The 21,165-nt window shown below is 40.8% G+C and overlaps 1 non-coding gene across 1 annotated transcript; it reads right to left on the bottom strand.

The window, feature by feature from the left end:
• Positions 1 to 302: 302 nt before the first annotated feature.
• Positions 303 to 375, bottom strand: Trnak-uuu (transfer RNA lysine (anticodon UUU)). The gene has a single exon. It is a non-coding gene; the product is annotated as a tRNA-Lys (tRNA).
• Positions 376 to 21,165: the final 20,790 nt, after the last annotated feature.

The raw sequence follows: 21,165 nt of genomic DNA, 5'->3' as shown, positions 1-21,165 counted from the left end.
CCAAAACTATTATTACAACTTTCATGAACAATAATAGTAATAAAAAAATGATAAAGATAACAATAAATGATCTTAGAGGCAGTTGTAGGGTAAAAAAAATAGTCCACGTAGCCATGCTGAGGCGGAAATACGTTAGTTGCCAGGTGTTAGCGTGTGTGTGGGGGAGTCGGGGTGTAGGGGTGGGGGAGGGGGGGGTGGTAACAGCTGCTACGCACAACATTCAACATCGTGCGGCTACGTGCTGGACAGGGACATGCATTCCGAACCTCCATGTACGAGGGAAAAATAAATATAAAAATTTACGCCCGAACAGGGACTTGAACCCTGGACCCTTAGGTTAAAAGCCTAATGCTCTACCGACTGAGCTATCCGGGCTCTTGCGATGTTAACAATGATACTACTACTACTACTACTGCTGCTACTACTACTATTACTACTACTACTACTACTACTACTACTACTACTACTATTGCTGCTACTAATACCACTATAACTACTATTTCTACTACTACTACTATTACTACTACTACTACTATTGCTACTACTAATACCACAATAACTACTATTTCTACTACTACTACTATTACTACTAGGGGAGGGAGTGGTAATATGAACCAGGGCGGTAATATAAAACAATCCATATCTCAGAAACTATGTGCTGTTGTCATTTGGTAACTGACTTTAAACATGGCATTAGTTCCCCAAGGCCTCCAAAGTACTTCTTGAGTCACTGGCTCGAGGTGCGTCGCTCTGAGGGTCAATTATTTAATTCTTGCTTAGTAAACCTTTTTTTAGTTAGATTCAAAATCTGTTTTCCTATATAAAATAATAGATATGGACTCTGTTATATAGTGTGCTGATAAGTTACACGATCACTTGTTAAAATGACGTAGTTTGTTTTTTGGCATAAATTAGTTTAGAATTTCTGCTAAAAAATTATGAAAATGTCGTGGGTGGTATTATGGACCAGCATGTTCCATAATTACCACCACTTCATATCGCCAGGCCTTACCTCCCACGCATCACATCAGTCAAACAGAGGTCGCAAAGCTTTGAAACCATCTCTATTGACTTCCTCTCCATACAAGGAGGCTTTACGAAAAAAGAAAAAAAAGTCCAAATGAGGAGAGCTACGGGTCAGCGTGTGGCGTGCCGGGGACGGGCTCGTGTCTCGTGTAGTCTCGTGGCTGTGAAACTGATTTTTCCATTTGTAACTTCTGTTCTTAATTAAGCTTCCCTTTTCATTGTAAAAGTTTTATTTATGCATTTACAAAAAGGAATATATTATTTCGTTATTTTCTAAATTGTTTATATTCCATATTACCACCCCACTTTCCACGACCCACTTTTTTGGTTCTTCTTGAATAAAACGCTGTAGCATTTGAATGCTTTAGTTTTTCTCACCATAATTCTGAATGTGTTAAGAGGATAAAATTTGCCAGTACTTATGACGCTTGTTGATGCAATTTTTCTCTTTAAAATCGGTGTTTTTGCCTGAAATAAAAAGTGGTCCATATTACCTCCTCCTCCCCTACTACTACTACTACTACTATTATTATTACTACTACTATTACTGTTAACGATAATAACAATGATGATGATGATGATGATGATGATGATAATAATAATAATATACTAATATTAATACTAATACAAATACTAATACTACTAATAATAGTAACACTACTAATACTCACGCTACCACTCGGATTTTCGGTCACCGCCGAGTGGCTTAAAAATCCCACATGCTGTGTCTGAGACACCCATCAACCTCCGGTTCATTCCTAGCGTCCAAGCAAGAATCACACGAGTTTCAGGGGCATGAGAGCCAATGCATGGCCACTATAAACACTGGAAGATGCCGGCGCAATAGGCAGCAACGTAAAAAAAAAAAAACTACTACTACTACTACTACTACTAATTAAACAATATACATAAAGATAACAAAGAAAGAATGCTGAGAACTTTTCCGTTTCCTTGTTTGCTTCTCACCCCTCGTCTGTCCTTCACGAACACCAACACAGCATTCCTTCGCCCTGTAACCTGAGTCCTTTGCCTTGACACACCGCCATCGACTTGACTAACTTATTCATAGCTCTGTGCCGTCAACTTTGCTTTGCTTCTCCCTCCCTTCCGGCCTTTCTGAATGCTATGACAGCCTTCCTTCTCTTCGTAACCTCAACTTTTGTCCTGAACTTCACCCATCAGCAACTTCACTTATTTTGCATGGTTCTACGGCGTTTAGTTTTCGTTTCTTTATTTTCTCTCCACAATTTCTTTTGTTTAGTAATGCAACATTCCTCTCCTCCCTTTCCTTCTTTGCTTTTCTCTCCTACCAAAATCCCTTCTCTTCACTGACACAACATTCCTCCTTCTACATCTTTCTTTATTTCCTATTCTTTTCACAATTTCTTCTTTACGAACACAATATTTCTTTCCTCACTTTCCATCTTTCTTTATTTTTCTCTCCTACCAAAATTCCTTCTCTTCACTAACACAATATTCTTCCTTCTATCTCTTTCTTTACATCCCATTCCTTTAACAATTTCTTCTTTACTAACACTATTTCATTCCTCCTTTTCCATCTTTCTTTACTTTTCCACTCCTAACAAAATTCCTTCTCGTTACTAACACAACATTCCTCCGCATAGCTTTCCCATTTTAAATTTGGATATGGTGAGGGACAACATGTTCTTCGCTGTCTAGTTTTAGGATATAAAAAAGAATGCAATAAAACATACTATAAAGGGCAGAGGAGGGGAAAGTTTATTGCATACTCGAGTCTTTTCAGCTTCCTGTTACATGTTGCAAAAAAGATTTAATTTTATATCTTTTGGTTGTCTATCTTCTTCTATATTCCTTTATCCTTAATTCTTTGTCTAAGTGTGTCGGGGTTATGGACTTTGTAACTTAAACTATTTGTACTCTTCCGTGTTTACCTACTGTACTGAGTTTACTACTACTACTACTACTACAACCAAAACTACTACAACCACTACTACTACTACTACTACTACTACTAACAATATTGATCCTAAACAAACACTATCACATTCTCCTTTATAGAACCGATCATCCCTTAACCCTTAACTACACACCAGACAAATACTTCTTCTCCAACACAAGGTAAAGGACACAGGCATCTTCCTCGTCCCTATACCACTCAGCCATCGCACCAGTTCGAGTCTCCTCCGCCTTTACGAATGCATCTGCCAGTCAGCTAAAGAGAGGCTGCAGACTTTATCTCGCGACGTTTTTCCGCCTCCCAGCATCCCGCAATCTTTCAGCAGTCCTTTTAAGCCGAACTGACCTCCGAGCATTTATGGAACTCTTTCTTTTTATTTAGATTTTCGTTGTTGTTTTTATATATATATATATATATTTTTTTGAGCTTTCACTTTGTTCTTTAATCGTTGGTGTCGTTTATTTTTTTTTTCCTTCTCGTTTTTCCTTTGTCTCTCTCTCTCTCTCTCTCTCTCTCTCTCTCTCTCTCTCTCTCTCTCTCTCTCTCTCTCTCTCTCTCTCTCTCTCTCTCTCTCTCCTTTCTTTATTTCTAACGTTTTGCCTTCCTTATTCTCACTTTTTCTTTCTTTTGTTTCCCTGCCTTTCTTTATTCACTTATATATTTCATTTCATATTTTTCATTTTTTTTCATTATATCCTTTTTGCCCTTTTTCCATTCTCTCTCCTTGTCTCTCTTCATATTCTCTTTTCACTTTTTCTTTTTTCTTTCTTTTTTCTTTGTTTTTCATAAATTCTTTCATTCATTCTTTCTTTCTTTTTCTTTCTTACTTTCTGTCTTTTTCCTTTTCTATTTCTCTCACTATATTTCTGTCTATCTGTCTGTCTATCTGTCTGTCTGTCTGTGCCTGTGTGTCTGTCTGTCTGTATGTCTCTCTCTCTCTCTCTCTCTCTCTCTCTCTCTCTCTCTCTCTCTCTCTCTCTCTCTCTCTCTCTCGCTTGCTATCACAACAAAATGAAAATCTTACCTACCAGAGCATTTCCTCTCTCATGAAGGCGCAGCTCAGGGCAACACGGCCAGCATGAACCAGGAATTATTTTAGTATACTCCAACTTCCTTTTTTTTTCTCTCTCTCTCTCTCTGCACTCATGTAAAGCATCTCTCTCTCTCTCTCTCTCTCTCTCTCTCTCTCTCTCTCTCTCTCTCTCTCTCTCTCTCTCTCTCTCTCTGATTTAATGTTTTTCCTGTTTATAATTTTTGCACCAACCTTTTTTTCTTCTTCTTCTTCTTGTGATTATAAAATGTGGTCCCGTATTATATTTCTTGGTAATTTATCTCTATATAACTTCAGCCTTTTTTTTTTTTGTAGTTCAATGTTTTCATCTTTTTAGTTTTTATATTTTCTTTTCCTACGGTTCACATTTTCATTTTTCTTCTGCAGTTTATTTTTTTTCTCTCGATATTAAAGTTTTTCTCTCTCTCACTTAAGCCTTCTCTGTTCTCTGCTTTCATTTTTCTAACTCTTATATTTTCTTTTCCCACGATTCACATTTTCATTTTTCTTCTGCACTTTATTTTTTTTCTCTCGATATTAAAGTTTTTCTCTCTCTCACTTAACCCTTCTTTGTTCTCTTTAATTTTTCTAGCTCTGATATTTTCTTTTTCTACGATTTTTTTCCTCATCTAAGTCTTCTCTCTCACTTATGCACTTTTTAGTTCTCTGCTCTCATTTTTTTAGCTATTATATTTTCTTTTCCTACGATTTATATTTCCTCTCCTTGCCATTAATTCTTTTCCCTCAATATTTATGTTTTCATCTAACGTGCTTGCTTTTCCCTGTAATCTATTTTTCCTTACTCATAAGATTAAACATTTTTTCACACCAACTCTTTGTAATGTTTTCTCTTCGTATGATTTACACCTTCGCTCTTCCCTGCAGTCTCTCATTCCTCTCATTATTTAAGTTTACTTCTCGCTGACGATAATATTTTCTTTTCCTGCAAATTATTCTTTCGTTTCCCCTGTAATAAATCTTCCGTTTCGCATTTAAGTTTTCTTCTCCCTAATTATTATTCTTTCCTTGCTGACAATGTATGATTTTTTCCTCCCTGTAATCTACTCTTCGTCGCTTAATTCATAACCCTTCTTCATTCTGTTCTTGCAATTTAATCATCCTTCTTGTTATCCTTCTCCTCTCTCATATTCTAAGCTATTTTCTTCCGAACGTATACTCTTGTTTTCTCTCTCCATCAGGGCTTCTCAAACTTTATCTTTTGCTCTCATTCAATTCTGGAATATATATTGAAAAGCAGCTCTTCTTTGATTATTCACAGTTTTTCTTTCCTTATATTTAAACTTACACATTTATTTTATATGAGGAAAAACAAAGAACAGCGTTACTTTTCTTTACTTGCTTTCTTAACCGGCCACAAAATGATTCCCCGTATTTATTAGTGCTTACCTAAGTCTAGAAATTCAACTTCTGTAACTATATAATCTTTTTTCCACTGGTAATAAAAATCGGTTAGTTCCTCGGCCATGATATGATTACCAGCATTCACTAACATGCGTCAATGTCTACAACTCCAACTTCAGTAACTCTGCAATCTTTTCCACAAGTAGCAATGTCCATTACTTTCGTCCGGCTAAAAATTGCCCCCAAAATATTGCCGACCCTCGGAAACTCTTGTCCACTCTCGGGAGAACCATCCACTCCGTCTGAATAGCACTGCCCTGAATCAAGCTTTCTTTTCCCCGTAATATATGCCTCTCCTCCTTATAATTTATGCATAAGCCAGTCGTTACATCTGCTTTCCGTCTCCATAAATTCGGGGGAGACTTCCGAAAGTTGCACTCACGGAAGGCTGGATGTTGGCGGTAGTGTGTGTGTGTGTGTGTGTGTGTGTGTGTGTGTGTGTGTGTGTGTGTGTGTGTGTTTATATTTCCCAGCAGCTCTTGTCCGTCCTCTGCTCCCTCGTTATCTCGACTCAGTTCCTTTGTTCCTCCTCACAATTGTTTCAATCTCTTATATAGTCATCCAGCGTCTTACGTAAGTTTGCAATAGTGCGTCTCTGAGTGTGTTTCTGATTGCTTGTGTATTTGTCTGCCTCTCTTTCTCTTTCTCTCTTTTTCCTTTATTTTCTCTATCCATCTTTGTTTATCTATCTATCTATCTATCTACCTATCTTTCTTTCTATCTATATATCGGTCTATCTACCTGTATCTATCTATTTATATCTATTTATCTATTTATATATGTCTATCTATTTGTCTATGCATCTATCTATTTACCTAACTTCTCTCTCTCTCTCTCTCTCTCTCTCTCTCTCTCTCTCTCTCTCTCTCTCTCTCTCTCTCTCTCTCTCTCTCTCTCTCTCTCTCTCTCTCTCTCTCTCTCTCTCTCTCTCTCTCTCTCTCTCTCTCTCTCTCTCTCTCTCTCTGCAATAATGCCCCCCGTGAGTGACAGGAGGAGTTGCATTTACTCTGTCGTCACAACAAATATAAATATTCGTGCAGCGCTACGCGGCTATGCTTTTAAACAAATTAACAGACGCCGCGCGCTTATACATAAATATCGTACATGGGAAGACAAAAAAAAAAGAAATGTAAAGGTTAGGTAAGGGAGCATTGACGCATTGAATAAAACTAATTGTGTATATATTATGTACAAATGTGTAGTTCTTTTACCTTGCTCGAACTCAAAGGAATGTGATCTCGACTCATTTATATTGGTTATGTGACACAAAGGTCGGTATCATAAAACACTTTCGCTCCTCACATCACCTATTTCTAAAGGTCAAAGAGGGGGTCAGTCGGGTTCTAATGAACGTTTCTTAAGATTCACGGTACAGAGGAGGGGTCAGACTACCACCAGGGTCATAAAACTACCCCTGGAAATGCCCACAACTCTTACGAAAGCCTTGTCAAATATGTGTTCTTGCTGGCCGATGTGTCTTATAATATGACCCCAACGTGTTTATAAAGAATGAAAGATAATGAAAAGGATATTGAATAACAGCCATAATAAAGCATGTGCCTCTGTAGTTCAATGGTTTGTTTGTTTAAGCTTCAAGTCCCTGTCATCGGTTCTCACTCTCAAGTCCGGGTGTTGGTATGTTTGTGGCCTTCGCCTTGGTACGCCGCCACCCAAGCAAGTCTCTGGCCTATGCACCACGCCCTCTTTCATCATGTTTAATGCACTATTACACTGGATCTTGTGTACCGAGGCATGTGCTCTAGTGTTGGTAAATTTAAAAGTACGTGCTGAGTTGTGCGTTAATATTGTCTAGATTTTGGCTCTCCTAAGTTCGGGTCACGGTCCAGCACTGGAGCGAGGTAGACTACTCACGGCAATGCATAGTTATTGTACAACTCAGAAAAAGGCAATGCATAGTTATTGTACTCCTCAGAAAAAGGCAATGCATAGTTATTGTACTCCTCAGAAAAAGGCAATGCATAGTTATTGTACTCCTCAGAAAAAGGCAATGCATAGTTATTGTACTCCTCAGGAAAAGGCAATGCATAGTTATTGTACTCCTCAGGAAAAGGCAATGCATAGTTATTGTACTCCTCAGGAAAAGGCAATGCATAGTTATCGTACTCCTCAGGAAAAGGCAATGCATAGTTATCGTACTCCTCAGAAAAAGGCAATGCATAGTTATTGTACTCCTCAGAAAAAGGCAATGCATAGTTATTGTACTCCTCAGGAAAAGGCAATGCATAGTTATTGTACTCCTCAGAAAAAGGCAATGCATAGTTATCGTACTCCTCATAAACTACCTGTACTAACACAATAATTACAATACATTCCATGACTGCATTTTTCCCTCTTCGATAACTTAAACTCTTTCAAAAGGTGATTATGAAGCCATGTTTCTCTGCAAACTATATAATTCTTTTGACATCTGCCTTTTCTTACGCGAGCAGCGACTTGAGGGTTTTGTTTATCACTTTGTTTTGTCCCCGGGCCGCTTCCTTCACCGTAAAACAACCTAACGGCGCCCCACACAAGGCCCATGAATCACAGGGCGGCGTGTGTCAAGGGCGGACGCGCCTCCCGGGCCGGCCTTGCATGGGCGGCGGCCATCCTTAGCTCACGGCAACGCATTACGGCTAACGAATGACCTCAAAAACACGCAAAAACACGCTTTGCTTCAATAGAGGAAACGTTTATGTTGACAAGAAATGTGTTTCCTAATGCAACTATATTACACAAGCACACACAACGCTATTGATCTATATATATGTGTGTTTCCTTACTTATCGATGCGTCTATGGATATATATTTACATATTTATTTGTTTAATCATTAACTTGCTACTGCTACTTGCTGTTAATCTATTCTTTATGATAATCTATTTATTTACTCTACTGTCTTCATCACTTCTGAATTGCATCTCCTCTCAACAGTCGTTCCCTGGTCATCCCCCGGCCGTCAACTGAGCCGTGAGGTCGATGCCGCGCGCCTCAGTAACATGTTATGTGCCTGTGTGGCAGCTTTGGGTGTTTGAGTGGCAGGTCGACGCCGGTATCCGCGAGATTCCCCGTGGCTGAATTTCAGGGCTGCTTCACGTAGGCAGTCATCTACTTCCTGCTGTGCCGGTGCCGGGGAGGCGGAGGCGGTGGTAGCGGGGAGGCGGAGGGGAGGCGGCGGAGGCGTGAGAATGCAGGGCTGGACGAGGGGATAGTTATACGTGAGGTGAGGCCGACGCCAGGAATTTGCAGCCTTGGATGTGAGTGTTTGACCTTTCCGTGACTTAGGATTTCGTAAGCCCGCGGGGACGGCAGTTGTAAGAATATCAAGATACACCTTAAACATAAATATATTTTTTTCGTTTGGCGTCTTTCTCTGTTTACTTTTTTGAGGTAGCAAGTTCCCCTTGACCTGACTTCTATACTGGAAAAAGTGCCTGCAAGACGTTTGATATAGAAGTGGCCGAGATATTTGTGATTTCAGATTCGGTGGGTATGTGGGAACGACGCCGCTTGACGGCTACAAGACAGTAATTCAGTTGGTCCTCGAGCCAGGACAGCCGCGCCTGGGGCTGACGAGGGTCGCGACGTGTCCACTCCAGCGCGTGACGGGTGACGGAAGGTGCCGCGACGCTCTTCTCAGCGGACTCCTTCGCTTCCATATCAACGTGACGCATGCAGGGCTCAGGGATGAATTTGGTTTTCACAGCTAAATTTGTTAGTTTCATCAAATTCATGAAACTTGCAAATTGCTTGTGAGAAGGCTGACCGTTTAACAATCTTTTAAAATATTTTCGGTGTTCTTTTAGTGTCTCCCCCGCACTCGCACCAGAGTCCTTCGCCTCCAGGACAACTTTCATCATGCAGTTATCTGTGATGGAATTAGTCTTCATAGATAAAATTGTTATTCAAATAAAACTTCCAAAACGTTGCTGTTTTCTTGCCATAAACATTTTAGTTGACATATTTCATTCCACACCCAGGACAAGCATTTTCCTTCGATGACAAAACATGGTGAAAGAGCATGTCTTGATGGACGCAGTAATAATTTTGAAATTCCTCTCCTTTCAGCCTCTTGCAAACCACTTGTCAAAACCATCGAACACATTTTTCAGTAGCCGTTGTGGTGTTTCCTTTTCCAGAAAAAATCACTAAAAACATTTCGCTTGGTCGCAAGAGCGTTTTCCTTCCCGAGTTTCTCTTCCCGTGCCGTCATCCATTATTGATGAGCCTCCCGTGACTGTATGAACGGCTGGCGCGGAGCGTGTCAGCTGCCTTGCACGCTCGAAGCCTGGACACGACCATCTAATCGGATCACCAGACCGCGACGCCATCCACTTGACCACTCCGCCGGAAAGTAATCTTCCTCCATTGATGGCTGCCACGGAGTAGATGAAAATGCGAACAGAGTAATACACAAATAAGAGTTGCAGAAGAGAATGATCATATGCGTATTCACTTAGAAATCAGCGAACATTCGACAGCAGCAAAAGTATTAACTACGAGTCCCACAGCAAACATACCAACTCAATCTTCTCGAATCTCTTGTGTTTAGAAGATAATATAAAAACCTAAATCCTCTAAGGTAAGCGGATGTCCTGTCGGAGGCAAAGGCCGCGGCGTAATGAGAGTTCCTGAATATTTACATGCAAAATATATTCAACTTTCACACGAGCGTTCACGGCGGGGCGCGAGGCTTTCAAGCAGTCGACCCTTCCTGAGTGGGCGGAATGGCGGCAATAGTCCGACAAGAGGGTGATAGAAGGGACGCGGAGGGCGTTCGTGCAGGAGGCCGGAAGGAGAGCACACTTTTAAGATTATTAATGCGTGCATCAAAGCGAAATATCCAGCCAGTGTTTCACTATCGAGGGCAGGCAGCTGTCTCGAGGGAGGGAGAAAATATGGTAACTGGGATGCGAATAGACAAGGAAACAGCACCGTCTTCTAAAATTTATTCATGCCTAAAAATCGAAGGTTGAATTGCAAAAACTTTAATTCGGTCTTGAAAGTTTGCGACCGAGGGCAGATACTTCTCTTAAGTAGAGCGGAAAGTGTGCGAACTTGAATGTGTATTGGCGAGAAAACGCCACCGACTTTAAAATTTCAGACTTGGGTAAAAAATCAGCCGTTTAATTGCGGAAACTGCCATTTGGAGTCGTATTTCGTGTTTTTTGCGGAGAGGATGGAAGCAGAATGTGAAACACGTATTCGTAGCGATAACCACAAAGAATTATCACTTGTCGGCGCTTTCCCTGGAGTGGACGGCACGGAGTTTTCCTTTTAAATATAAGAAGAGCTGCAACGCCCCTTGGGATGTGCTGCTCGTGGTTGACTGCTGGATTAGGTCGGTGGGACGCTGGACCTGTGTTGCCAGATTGTCGTACTCAGCCTCCTATGTTTCACGATTTCCGACCTAAAACTGCCTCGTCGACCCCAATAACTGCCTTCATATAAAGTTATCGTTTAAATGGTTAATTATTGGTGTTTCTTTGGCAATAGCTATGGCTCAGAAACCGGTAAATACGAGGTTCTGAGTACGATAGTCTGGCAACGGTGCGCTGGACGGTCCGAACCTTAAACTCAAAAGATATCAAGATGTTCCAAAGATGTCAGTACGTTGGATATGAGGGGCAAGGACCATGAGGGCGTGATGTTCAGCGTGGGTCGATACGATAAGACGACGGGGCACATTTACGAGGATACGAACTTAAACTTTAGAGGCGTCGAGAGGCTTGTAAAGAGTAAAGCCCCGGCTACGAACTGATCGGTAAAAAGCTAATCTGGCACTGTGGACGGGCTCTGTAGCGTGGCGTACAATGGTAGACAGTAATCATCACATCAAACAGCGATACAAACCAACCTCCACGCCCATCAACTTCAGGTACCGTACATTTAAACGTGAAGGAAAAGGCCAGACTCTAAATAGTGATGCTGTATGTCGGTACAGAAAGACATTACCGTTGTGGAGGAGAGCAGAACTGAAATGTCAAGGCCCCACGATGCACCTTGCTTCTTAGTACATAACCATGCGGCGCGCCCTATTAACCCGGTAGCTGCGGGGGTCATGTTTCTTAGGTTAGGTTAGGTTAGGTTAGGTTAGGTTAGGTTAGGTTAGGTTAAAGCCCTTCTAAGCGAAATAATGAGACAGAATCATCACTCACACAAACCATTTCATAATATATGTCAACGCATATGCGATCAGTTTATGCATCATCTATTTTGGGAGATTTATATCATGGCAGAAATTTGGGCCATCTCTGGTACACGGTAAAGCCACAAATTTGGCCCGTCGCTGCTACCGGGTTAAAGCAGAACCACAAGAACACACAAATCCAGTCTCAAGGCTCGGGAATCGTGCACAATGCAGTCATACCCCTTGCTGAGTATTGGGTGAGCGATCTATCCAAGAATACCTCAGCGGCAAAAGATATATATTTTGCTATCCTTGAGCTGCTCCATTCCTGTATATAAAAGAGAGAACACAGAAGCGAGACATGGCACAGCGGCGGCCTCTGCGTCACCCTTGCGGCGGGGTACAAGACTCGTAGCGGACACGTGTGGGAGAAAGTCCTCGATACAAAACATGAGCTGAAGGGACTCAGGTTGGGGAGCGACCGTGATACAGGGTAACGAGGTGGTGTTTCTCTCTCTCTCTCTCTCTCTCTCTCTCTCTCTCTCTCTCTCTCTCTCTCTCTCTCTCTCTCTCTCTCTCTCTAAAAAGCTAACGGAAAGCAAAATATAAATAAGATTCAAATTACACGGCAGCGTTCGACATTTCCTCGCAAAAGGTCGAAAAACAATCAACGAACAGTTTTTATTATCTATGCAAGAGGAGGAGAATTACAAAACCAGATTACTGACGTGGTGGACGAACCCAAGAGTAAAACACATGTAGCAGGTCGGCTCAGTGGTGCTATTTGGCGGCTTGTTGGGCCAGGCAGTCACACAACACCCCTCCTTCTCCTCCTTCCTTCTCCCTCACCTTCCTCCACTCCAAAATAAAGCACAATGAAGCCACTTACTCGTAAACTTTATCATTTTTACACTTCCTTGCCTGCTTCCTTACTAAAGCCTTCACTCATTCACAAACTAATTCATACACTCACCCACTTACTCTCTCAACTCATTTACTTCATTATTTATTCATTCACTCACTCACTCACTCACTCACTCACTCGCTTGTCTACCCACTTATTCGTTTACTTACACGTCTTCCTGTCTGAGATAAGTATTTTAATCTGCCGAAAAAACAAACTTGTAACCTCCTGCATACACCACGACATAAAACTTGAAAGGGTTAATGAGAAATGCAGTTGACGGGAATGAATCAAAGAACATAATTATAAGGAACTTGAAATATATGTTTGTGCCTCGCTTATGCGTGTAACAACCTCGTCTTCATGGCTGTCATAATAATAAGCTGCTGAGAGGAAATGCACGAACGGAAAAATATATGAAGGCGAAAAATACTTAAATAGGATTGAGTTAAGGAACCTGATGACAAGGAACGTTAACATTTATGCTTGTTTACCGCACCGACGAAACGTGTAACAGCCGCTGCATCTTCATAGTAACGCTAGTAATAAATTGTGAAGAGGGATTCGCGGAGCAGGACCCACAGTCGTGTTGATAATTTCCAGGTAGTCGCGTCCTTTGAGGTGACCACGAGAAGCTTAATTTTTTCGTCTCTGCCTCGGATCAGAAACAGATTCTTATAAGTGGCGCTTTTTGAAGACTAGCGCCCAGTCATCTTCTTGGAACAAATAAGTTGAGACATGTTTTATTTCTTTTATTCTATAGCTTTGATCTGTCTCATTTTACTGTACAATAATACGAACATGAGGAAAAAATAGGGAATAACAGATTCTTATAAGTGGCGAATTTTGAAGACTAGCGCCCTGTCCTCTTCATGGAAAAGTACGTTGCAGATATGTTTTATTTATTTTATTCTATAGCTATGATCTGTCTCATTTTACTGTACAATAATACGAACATGAGGAAAAAAGAGGGAATAACAGATTCTTATAAGTGGCGCTTTTTGAAGACTAGCGCCCTGTCCTCTTCATGGAAAAAGTACGTTGCAGGCATGCTTTATTTATTTTATTCTATAGCTATGATCTGTCTCATTTTACTGTACAATAATACGAACATGAGGAAAAGAGGGAATAACAGATTCTTATAAGTGGCGCATTTTGAAGACTAGCGCCATGTCCTCTTCATGGAAAAAGTACGTTGCAGACATGTTTTATTTATTTTATTCTATAGCTATGATCCGTCTCATTTTACTGTACAATAATACGAACATGAGAAAAAAAGAGGGAATAATAAGATAGAAGAAGAAGGAAAAGAAGAGGCGGAGGAGAAGGAAGGCCCAAAAAAGAAATAGGATGAGGGTCCACTAACAGGTCTGTGCCTCAGCAATAATCGCACCACTTAAGCCCCGATCACACTATGCCGACTCTGGGCCACGACAACCCAGCGACTTTTCCATTTGACAAGTTGGTTCCCACGCTCCAAGAAGGGGGTGAGGTTTTATTGGGGTCTTGGTGTCTTGCCGACTGTCTGGGACATTCGACCAACTAGTTGCCAGCATGTCGTGTTAACCCTCACGACTCCAGCTAGATAGACTCCCGTGTGTGTGTCTCAAGACCTCTTTCAAGACATGCCCGAGCAGCCCGACCCTTTCACATCAACACCCAAGACCTCATGTACCCTAGAGTCGTGGGTAGTCGTGGCCCAGAGGCGGCACAGTGTGGACGGGGCTTTACTCAACTCCCGCGTGCTCGAACTTGGCTCATTCGTCCTTTTTGTCAGCGGCTACCTCGCCTTACGGGAATAGCGTGCTAATGACATTCTTCTTCATGTCTTTTATTTAACCTTAAGTCTGTCTCTCAAGCCTTAAAAGACGGGAGACTGAGACAAGATGAGAGAGAAGAGACGAGGAGGGGGCACTGTGTTAATCTCGCTCCTGGCCTCTCGTTCCCTTTTCTTTCGTTGTAGTTGCGTCCAGTGGGCCTTTTTGTTGCTGGTTCTGTTTTTTTGCCCTTGAGATGCCTCCCTTGCTGTAAATAAAACACCCCGAAGATAAACTTAACTTACTTAACTGACAATTGCAAACATCGCGTAATACAACACTGATCTAATTAGGATGTGGAAGAGACACAAACAGATATACAGACAGAGACAAAGACACTGGTTAGACAGACGCCACACCCACACGTAATGGCCACTCAGCCCCCTCGAGACATAGTTAAGTGATTTGACCTTCTGGCTATACACGAAGGACCTGACCTCAACGCATTTTCTGATTGGTTAATATTACGTTACGATATTCTTGGCGACTCTCCTCCCTTTCCTGAACATAGCGAGTGGACGTGTGTTGTATTCCTTTGCTGTTCTCAATATCGCTATAAAAAGAACACTGTCTAAATGAGAGCGTTGTATGTCAGCCAAATAGATAGGAAAAATGAAGGCTACCCAGAAAAATAACCCGGAAACATTAGTACAAAGGACTCTGCCCCCCAAAAATTATACGAGAAAAAGTAAAGTTGAGAAAAATGCGTGCGTGCGTGCGTGTGTGTGTGTGTGTGTGGGTGTGTGGGTGTGTGAGTAAGGAGAAAACTGCGCCTTCATTATACAGACGCTCGTGTATGAGTCACTCGGTCCTGATTGTGTGTTTGTTTACTGAATTATACAACGAAGTGCGGACAGGCGGGAGGCGGAGGCGGCAGCGCGCGACATCGGGTGAATGTGACAAGAAAATGCAGAGTGAATTGTTGATAACATTTCAGCATTTTTGGTCTCAAGCCTTGCATACAAGCGTCGATAGGCTTGCTTGAGGGGCTTGGATGGTAATCGGCCCCAGCCCGTATTGGCGCAGGCAGGTGTTTATAGTGGTGCCATCTTTCTCTTGCTGGTAAAGACTCCAAGAAACCTAGGAAAATATAATGTTCGCCACCAACTACGATTCCAAAAGCTTCAACAAACCACGAGAGATAAATAATGTATAAAAGTGAATACCTAAAACAGAACTAACCTTAACGTTGTACGGCATTACATTTTTAGACTGACTCCTTTTCAGCTACTCTCCTCATTCATCAAATTCAAGTCCATTCATCTATGACTCGTGGGTCTTTCAGTAAATATTCCGACCCTGTGATTAATTACCAGGTGGGCTCCCGACTAATCTAATAAAAGCCAAGAATAAATAATAACCCTTCCTTATTAATGAAGATATATTACACCAGGGTATCCAGGCGGTACTACGCTGAATCTAATATTAAGCAACGTTGTGTAAGATGTAACAAGTATTCATGGAGCACGGATAACCAGGCAGTGAGGCGCTGAATCAACCATAAGCTGAATAAAACATTAATGGTCATATTCTTAAACATTTCACCTCCCAAGCATACACATTTAACAAGGCATTCATAGAGGTTAGGGGCATTTCCAGGAGTAGTTTTATGACCCTGGTGGCAGTTTTTTTTTTACAGCAAAGGAGACAGCACAAGAGCACACACAAAAAGGAAACAACAATAAAAAAAAGCCCGCCATTCGCTGCTCCTGTAAAGAATCCGAAGAGGTGGCCGAAAGAGCAGTCAATTAAGTGGCCCTTCTTCTACGCCATGATGGGGAAGAAACACTCACAAGAACCCGATTGATCTCCTTTCTGGCCTTTAAAAATAGTTGGTGTAAGGGGTGGAAGCGTATCAGAATATCAACCTAAGAGCCGGGTGCTGTGAGGAACATTTTTGGTGCGGGGTCGACGCCGCCACCAGCAGGAGGTTGATATTGTTTTTGTTTCCTTCACCGCTATAGCACCGCGATCAAAGGCAAGGACTTAATGGGTTAGGGATGCACTTTCCACGCGCCTGGGCTCGGGTTAATCATAGGGAAACACGAAGCGTCCACAAAGAGTGTGTGAAATATTACGAGCGCACTAAATACTTGGATATTGTGAAAAGGAGGAAAAAAATATTAAGAAGTCCATCAAAAAATCCAAAAATACAATAAAAAATCCATAAATACAATAAAAAATCCATAAATACAATAAAAAATCCATAAATACAATAAAAAATCCATAAATACAATAAAAAATCCATAAATACAATAAAAAATCCATAAATACAATAAAAAATCCATAAATACAATAAAAAATCCATAAATACAATAAAAAATCCATAAATACAATAAAAAATCCATATATACAATAAAGATATGCAATAAAAATACAAAACGACTAAAAATGCAATACAATACAACACAATAAAATATATACAATAAAAAAATCGATAAATACAATAAAGAATCCATGAATACAACAAGAAATCCATAAATACAGTAAAATGAAAAATGATAAGATAAAGAATATAAAAAATTCGTCCATTAAGAAAGTGTGAAAGAAAGGCACACACACACACACACACACACACACACACACACACACACACACACACGAAAAAAATACTTTCATAAACGCAAAAAAGAATAAAAATCCCTGAAGTTAAAGGTTAAAAAAAATGCAGGAACACAATTTAAAAGAGGATAATGACGGAGAGCATAAAAAGAGCTTGAAGTAATACGTGCAGAGCCTAATGAAACACTCCTAACACTGGGGGCTCAAAAAGGAAAGCCCACAAAGAGAGTGTGAAATGTCATGTTCTGTCCCTCACGCTGAAACGCTAACACAATTTGACATAAAAAAAAAACACGTCACCCCTGCCGGAAATTTCGTCTCTTTTGATGAATTTAAAATAGTTCAGTGATGTGATTGTCTTATTAACTAAAGGGAGGAACGAGCATGGCCGACTATCCTTGTCCTCTGTTTTTGGTGTTGTTTCCCGAGCCGTGAGTCGCATCCCAGCACCAGATCACGACGGAATACTCACTCATCACCATTCTTCACAAACAGATAACCTAATAGGGTTGTACGCAGTCAGTTCTTATTACCTCATAAACAGATCAGACACGAGAAGGGGACGGTACACAGGTTTTATTGCTGTCCACAGGTTTCGAAAAGGGTCAGGCGTTTTGAGAGTGAGCTGTGAGCCTTTGTAATGAGTTGTGAGCCTTTGCAATGGGTAATGAGGCTTTGAAAAGGGTTATGGGCCTTGGAAAATGGGTTGTTAGTCTTTGAAATGGATTGTCAGCCCTTGAAATGGGTTGTGAGCTTTTGAGATGGGTTGTCAGTCTTGGATATTTATTGTGAGCCTTGAAAATGGGTCGTGAATCTCGGAAAGGAGTCGAGTCTTACAAATGGTCGTGAGTAGAACACATAAAGGAAAACTGGATCGTATAGTGTGTAAAATACTAACAACACCAAAATCGGGGTCTTGGGGAATGGTGATGAGGCTTGGAAATAGGTCACAAGGTCAAAACACTTCGGGTCGAATTATAAGACATATCGCTACCCAAGAACACCTATTTGACAAGGCTTTCGTAGGAGCTGTGGGCATTTCCAGGGGTGCTTTTATGACCCTAGTGGTAATGCGACATAGTTTCTGTACCGTGAACGCAAGGAAACACTCATGGGGACGCGTTTGACCTCTTTTTTGGCCTTTAAAAATGATTGATGTGAGAGATGGAAGCGTTTAATTTCCAGGAGTTCTTTTATGACCCCGGTGGTAGTTTGACCCTTCTTCTGTACCGTGAACCTGAAGAAACAGTCATTAGAACCCGACTGACCCCCTTTTTAACCTTTATAAATAGCTGATGTGAGAAGCGAAAGTGTTTTATAATGCCGACCTTAAAATAAACTCTGCTGCAGCAAGAACACTCTCCAGAACACAGGACGCGGCACAGGCAGGGACGTGGCCGGCTGCATCCCTGCCTCCGCCGGGACCAGCAGCAAGAGCGTCGTGGCCGGCTGCATCCCTGCCTCCGCCGGGACCAGCAGCAAGAGCGTCGTGGCCACAATCCCGCCCCGTCCAATGAGCGAGGTAATGAAATGAAAAAGGGGTGAATTAGAAAGGGAATTGCGTGCGTCCCTCGACCCTTGCCTCCCTAATGCCTTGGACGTTCGCCTCGCTTTTACTTTGCCCTCTGCAGCCGTCTCTTCTTTTGTTCTAAGCTGATGCAAGCATTAGCTGTTTATTCTTGTTATTTGTCTATTCGGGTTGTGCTGCCAATGGATTTCAAGAGGACGTGTGTTCGATTCTTTGCTTTCGTTTTTGTGTGTTCAGAAGGCGTTTCCGATTCTTTTCTTTCCCTTATCTTCTGTACAGTGGATTTTCTGATGTAATTTGATACGCAGCTGTTTTTTTTTACGTTTTTACTTGTACAAATCGCGCTGCTTATGTTTTTTTCTTTAAGGTGGCGTGTTCTGTGTTGCATTTCGTTTCATACTCGTTTTTACTTCATCTTATTTTTCGTATATCTTTCAAATTATCTAGTTTTCTTATATGAGTCGCGTTGCTGATGGTCTTTTATTTTTATTTATTTATTTATTTTATTTTTAGGAAGGCTTGTTTTGTGCCGCATTTCTTTCCATGCTCGCTTTCACCTCGTCTAGTTTTCATAAGTCTTTCAAATTATTCAAGTTTCCATACACGAGTCCCTATGCTTATGAGTTTTTAAGGAAGTGTTCTGTGTCTCATTCCGTTCAGTACTTGTTATTTCCCTCGTTTTCGTAAATCCTTCAAATGATTAAGTTTTTATATACATTTTTTCCACCGTCAAGCTCTCGGTCCGCAACTTTCTTATGCTAGACGCGCTGCCCGAAGCTTTCAGTAAGTGCTGGGTAGTGGATATTCTTCCTCGCCGTTTTTATCGTGTTGCAGCGGCGTGTCTGAGTTACTTCACATGCATCTGTTCATTCCGAGTATTTTTTCTTATATGATACACATTGATAACAGCATTTACCTACGTGTGATGAATGTTGCGCTCCTTTCTTTACGTTGGTATCTCATTGCAGTGCTTTTTCTTTTACAATGATTTGGTTTTTATACTTCTATTTTCAACTGTGATGAAATTAGTCCACAATTCTGTTTATACGAGACACGCTGCCAATATTTTTTCCTACGAAGGCTTGCTGGGTGATGGACTAGATTCTTTACCTTCTTGCTTCATCCTGGCTCAGCAGTATTTTTTTTTCTCGAGATGCATTTGATTTGAACTTACTATGGATCCTTCTCTAATCTGTGTTGATGGTATGTTTAGATTTTTGACCATATCTTATTCAGTTTTATTTATTTTAGCCCTTTCGTATGTCTCTCTTGTCATTTAAAAACATCGTATTCAGATATTTTTCCTTACTCGAGACACACTTTAAATAGACTATACCAAGATGTTCACTGGGATTTGCATTCCATTCTTCGCTTGCTCTTATTTTATCCAGCTTCGCAGATTCTTTAATAACATGATTTTGACATTATCATATTAACTATAAAGCCATCGGTCTTCAACATCATTCCAACAAAAAAACATCATTCCATTACCAACATCATTCCATTACCAACATCATTCCATTAGCGACATCATTCCATTAGCGACATCATTCCATTAGCGACATCATTCCATTACCAACATCATTCCATTACCAACATCATTCCATTACCAACATTATTACCTTACCAACATTAGTTACGTTATCAACATCAACGTTTTTATAGCATCATCTTTATTAACGTTTCTGCGTCATCAACATCATCAACATTACATTATCAACATTATCAACATTTTTACTTTATCATTTTAACCACAAAGCCGCATCATTCTGAAAACCGAGGCGTACGGCAAATATGTCTTACGAAGTGCTGGGTGTCATTCTCACTTGTTCGCTCACTCGTATCTTTACCCAGAATGATTTAGTTTTCTTATCTTATCGCGGAATGATTAAGTTTTCGTAGTATCATCGTTACTCATTTGTTTTCTTCATATCTTACCGCAGAATGATTTAGTTTTCGTAGTATTATAGTTACTCATTTGTTTTCTTCATATCTTACCGCAGAATGATTAAGTGTTCGTAGTATCATCGTTACTCATTTGTTTTCTTCATATCTTACCTCAGAATGATTAAGTGTTCGCAGTATCATCGTTACTCATTTGTTTTCTTCATATCTTACCTCAGAATGATTAAGTGTTCGCAGTATCATCGTTACTCATTTGTTTTCTTCATATCTTATCGCGGAATGATTAAATTTTCGCAGTATCTTTTTAACGCTCAATAGAGAAGTAGTTTTCGTATTATCCTTTTAAGAGTGAAGCGCTTTGTCCACAACGCTCAACAGAGGAGTATTTTCGTAGTATTCTTTTAAAAGTAAAACGCTTGGCTCACATGCTCTCAAGATAGCTGCACGCCACGATCAATCCGCGGTAGAGTTTCTCATACGATACCGCGCGTAGAGTGCCCTTAAAGCTGCCTTTGTGTCGGCCATCACGAGGGTGCGTGTGGGTGTGTGTGTGTGTGTGTGTGTGTGTGTGTGTGTGTGTGTATGTGTGTGTATGCTGGAGCCACGGGAAAGAGCAAACAAAACAGGAAACAAAAGAAAAAAAAGTAAAAAAGAATCTGATAATGCTGTAAAGATGAAAAAACTAAAACAAAATAAAAACAAAGAAAAACGAAAAAAAGAACAAAAGATCAAGCGAGACCCGAGGCAAACGAAACACAGCCAACGAATGACGGAACACTAACAAACACTATCGCAGGGAGCTTGTAGGTAAAACAGGAAGCGGAATCAAACATTTTTTTAGCAATATAAGCAATCAGATACCACAAAATACACAAATAAGAA

Source organism: Eriocheir sinensis, chromosome 62, assembly GCF_024679095.1.
Source record: "Eriocheir sinensis breed Jianghai 21 chromosome 62, ASM2467909v1, whole genome shotgun sequence".
Lineage (NCBI taxonomy): Eukaryota > Metazoa > Arthropoda > Malacostraca > Decapoda > Varunidae > Eriocheir > Eriocheir sinensis.
The sequence above is the reverse complement of the archived record's forward strand: the minus strand, read 5'-3'. Positions and strand labels throughout refer to the sequence as shown.